General features: G+C 42.3%; 1 pseudogene; it reads right to left on the bottom strand.

The window, feature by feature from the left end:
• Positions 1-3,595: 3,595 nt before the first annotated feature.
• On the bottom strand, positions 3,596-4,476 carry LOC110572104 (annotated as a pseudogene).
• Between the last annotated feature and the right edge of the window lie 504 nt (positions 4,477-4,980).

A 4,980-nucleotide genomic window follows, 5' to 3' on the forward strand; every position in this document is an offset into this window, starting at 1 on the left:
TACATTTTTGTACCGATCCACCCTAGAATATATTTCTTAAATACACTCTAATCAGAGCAGCAGCCTTGCTTTAATATTTGAGCCAATCTGACCTAATTTTAGTAATATAGAAAACAGTTTCGGTGCTATAACTTGAGCAGTCCCCTATCAACAGCTTTATTGAAAAATTTCCTGCTGTGTAATTCACCAGCACTCACTGTTTTGGGGAGGTGATGGAATTGGGGTTTGTTCGGGGGATCAGAATTACACAACTCCCAACACTAATCTTTTACTGGAACTGAGTCACATCCTTCTGTATCCTTTTTGTGTAGAAATAGCCATGAATAATAAAATAATTATGGGAGAGAGAAAAAAGAATCAAGAGCCAACTATACTTGCAGTGTTTTCCAATTGTGGCCTTCTACATGATTCTATTGTTATATTACCTTGAATCACATGTTGTTCTTTTTTTTTTAATTTTTAATTTTTTTTTTTTTTTGAGAGAGAGAGAGAGAGAGAGTGCGTGAGCATGAGAGAGGGAGTGGTGTGGGCAGGGCGAAGGGGCAGAGGGAGAGAGAGAATCTTAGGCTTGACATGGGGCTCGATCTCAAGACCCTGAGATCATGACCTGAACCGAAATCAAGAGTCTGTCACTTAACCGTCTGAGACACCCAGGTGCCCTGAATCATATATTGTTCTTAATAATGATAAAATGATAATAGCAGCTAATATTTATGGAGCAGTTACCATATGCCAGGCAGAGCATCAACATAAAGCATTAGAGAACAGTTGGTTAATCTAATATTATAAAACCAAATACGCTAGAGCACCCTATATTTGAAATTAACTGTGTCTGGCAGTATATGTATATATAAATAGTACATAAATCCCCTACCCATGAATTGGGTACAATTCCTAAGACTCTAGCTTGACCTCTTTTCCTTCCACATCCACATCTTGGATACGCTTCCATGGATACCCTTCCTTCTCACTTGGGTTTCAAAGTCGTAAAACAAAGTTTAATTATATGCACACAGAAGCCAAATAATAACATTGAGACCTAAAGAAACGACCAAGGCAGACACTTTTATACTTTTTAGACAAAGAAACATAAATCCGTGAGGAATTGACAGAACAAAGAAAATTTGTGTTCAAGAGCTTCAATTAGTAAGGAGTTCTAAACAGAATTTGGGCCGGAGGCTAGAGTCATAAATTAGTAAAAGTAACAGGATTTGTTTAGATAGGCTTCTTTGGCCCTAAATTCCCCACCTCTGACAAAATGGACATCCCCCTACCTCGCGGTGTAGGGAGGGTACGTTTCCCATGGGACATTTATTTCCCACTTTTTGGAGCCAAAACCAGGAGTGGTCCGAGTGTTCTTGCACTGGCTGTTTCTTAAGTAACTTTAAATCAAAATAATAACTATACCAAAGTGGCACATTTGGGGAGGAGCCTCCCCTGTACCCCCGCAGTACCTCTTTAGGCTCTTAGAGATTCATTTCTTAGGTGTGTTTCCCCTACCAAAGGATAGTTAGGTGAGAATCTAATACATTGATAAGCAACCCACAGACTGTAAGCTTCATGCAGCCCACTTGGTTTTGTGACACTGTCCCTAATGTAACTCCAGGAGCAACACATGGGAATATTAAAATTGACAGATGATATCCCCCCATATATACACATTCATAAAATCTTCTCCATGTTTTCTCTTGCTTCCAGGCCTCTACACTTTCTGTTCCCTCTGTCTGAAACCCACTGCCTCCTTTTCCCGGGCAAATTCTGAATCATCCATTAGATCTCAACTTTCACATCTCTCTAAATCCAAATATCCAATGGATCCTCTTACTGTGTAGCATTTATCATGCTATATCACACAGATGCTATTCGTTTGTCTTTATTGCTCAATGGACTGTATGTTTCAGAACAGTGAGGATCATGTCTTCCATTTGCTTATTTTATTTCTTGCAGAAAACGCAGGTAAGATAAATATCTGTTGAAGATGTATATAAACATATTGACTATTTATCACAGCTCTGGCAATGACCAAGGACATATGTCTTCAACACTGCTTCGTGACCAGCTGTAAGTTGCCCAGTTCTTGAACATAAACTGCACCAGATTCTTTTGCTTTCATTGCAAAAACAACAGCTGTTCAACCACGTGAATATAAACGGACCCATCCAACTACCCCCATCACAAAATAAATGAACACTTCAGGATTCCTCGCCATCAAATGTATGTCCAATAAGTCGCCAGTTAGAAGGACTGATGAAATTATGGAAGACTATTTAATGTGAGAACTTATTTACATATTTGAATACATTGATGATGTTTCTAAAATGCTCAACATTTGCAATGGTTCCCTAATATCTGTAGAATAAAAATCCATATATCTGAGGCAGGCCTTCAAGGCAACCGCAACCTTGCTCCCTCCTACCTTCCCAGCCCTTTCTTCCTAACTCATCACACAGTCTATACTCTAGGCAAATGGATTTGTTTTTCTCCATATAAGGCCAAAATGTGCAATCTTTTGCATCATAATGGTAATAACAGACCCTCAGGGAGTCTATCAGGTGCCAGGCCCTCTTCCAAGTGCTTTACATATGTTAACTCAATCTTTATAACAACACCATTTGGTAGGTATTATTATGATCCTCATTTTAGAGATGAGGAGCCTAAGGCACGTTGCTTAAGGTCAAACGATTAGTACGCAGCAAAGCCTGGATATGAGGTGTCTAACCCTGTGTCTCTCGCCATCCAGCAGACTAGCCCAGGCTCGTTCCCAGAGGGTAGCAAATTTCCAAGAGCAAGTGATGGCACAAAGGTCCTGCTGAGGTCTAGGCTCAGAACTGACACAGTATCATACCCACTGCATTCTATTAGGCAAAGCAAGTCATAATGCCAGCTCATATTCCAAGGGAGGAGAAATATTCTGTTTATTGAAAAGAGAACAGCAAAGTCACATGTGGATACAGGGAAGGAAATAATGGCAACCAATTCACAAGTGCTCTACCACACATGGCCAAAACTAGCTGTCAAGAAGGGTGAGAGAGTCTTCAAATGGCAGCCATAAGCTCGTGAGTAGGAAGAACAGGTTCAGTGGGAACAAATTAGCAAGCAGTCTGTAAGGGGGTTTTTTTTATTATTATTTCAGATATATTTTATTTCTTCAAATTTATTTATCAGGAGTGACTGAAGTAAAAAATATAATTGAGTCCCATCATCATGGAAATGGCTTTAAGGGAAAACTGGTAGATGAATATCACTGCTTCCCATTTTCAACCAGTAACAATTGCCACTTATAAACAGCCAACAGCCTATCCAGAATGCTCAAGACAGGGGGTCCTGCGTGGCTCAGTCGGTTAAGCGTCCAACCCATGATTTCAGCTCAGGTCATGATCTCAGGGTTGTGGGATCGAGCCCCACGTCAGGCTCCCTGCTCAGCGTGGAGCCTGCTTAAGATTTTCTCTCTCCCTCTGCCCCTCCCCCACCCCATTTACATGCATGCTCTCTCTCTCTCAAATAAATAAATAAATCTTAAAAAAAAAAAAGAATGCTTAAGATATGTTATATAATACAACCTGCCTGTTCACAAGGGGAACATCTAGGCAATAACTTATGTGAACTTCTTGATGTCATCATACAAAACAAGCACAAAATCACCACGCGTGCCTCTGAGAACATTGGACCACGCACCCTTGAAAAGAGCTTTGGTTCCTTCATCACAAGCAACCTTCCTCCAGCAGTCAAGCGTGCCTGCCTACACGGTGTCAGTTCCTTTGCACCCTGACTGCATCATCATACAGTGACCAACAGTGTCAAATGGATAGGAAGTCAACCCAGCAACCACTGTGACGGATTGTGCGATCATCCCCCGGATAAAGATGTGAGTATTCTTGGGATCTGGAAGCATTCCCTTTGCAGTGTCATAGATACAGAAGTAAGCAGCTCGGTAGATGATAATGCCCTGCACAGACACATTAAAGCCTTGGTACAGGCCTTTCATCCCATCAGACTTGTAGATCTTAGCCAGGCAGTCATCGAGGCCTCGGAATTCCCTTTCAGCTCCAACTTTGCCCACATCAGCTACTAGACAGGTACGGGCAAAATCAAAAGGATACACAAGACCCAAGGATGTGGCCCCAGCGGCACCACCTGACTCCAGATTCCCTGCAAAGTAGTGCCAAAACTGGGTTCTCTTGTCCTCACCACCCAGGAAGTTCTGCTTGTATTTATCTTTGAAGGCAAAGGTGAGAACCTGGGTGGGAAAGCATCTGATGACATTGGCTAGGTTACCAGGCCAGAAGGACAGGACTCCCTGCTCCCTGGGGATGCGAAGCCCTTGTATTGCTTCTCTGCAGTGATTTGCTTGCAGGCATGCTGTACCTGAAGCAGCAGCTTGACCCAGTGGATGGGTGCAACCACGGTCTTAGAGATGGCCATGGCCTCTCCACCCGCCAGCAAGTCCTTGGCAAGGGACACAGCAGCATCTATCATGGTGAAAGGAGAAAGGAGGCAGGCAACTGTGGAGCAGTCTGTAAAGATTTCAATTGTCCCCTAAATCTAATCAGAATCACTACAGAATAGTTTTGGAGAACTTGACAATTTGATTCCAAAATTTATGCAGAAAAGCAAATGGCTTTTCTAGATAAGAAGGGCCAAGACAATGCTAAAGAAGAGCAAGATGGGGACACTTGTCCTTGCAGATGTCAAGACCAGTGGAGCAGGCTGGAGACCAGAAACAACCTCACGCATACAGGAAAGCTCCGTTATAAAGGAGCATGTATTACATATCTGTGGAAAACTAAAGACTCAGTGGAAGGCAAACCCAGAAAAACTTTAGAAGGCAATATCGAGTATCTTTACAATGTGGGAGAAAGGAAGGAGCTCTTAGGCAAGACTCTCGAAATCAGCAAAGCAGGAGGGCAGGAAGGCCACATTTTACCATACTAAACTGTGGGCCTTCTGTTCACCAGAAGGCACTATAAAGAACACGACAAG

This window comes from Neomonachus schauinslandi, chromosome 2, assembly GCF_002201575.2.
Source record: "Neomonachus schauinslandi chromosome 2, ASM220157v2, whole genome shotgun sequence".
Lineage (NCBI taxonomy): Eukaryota > Metazoa > Chordata > Mammalia > Carnivora > Phocidae > Neomonachus > Neomonachus schauinslandi.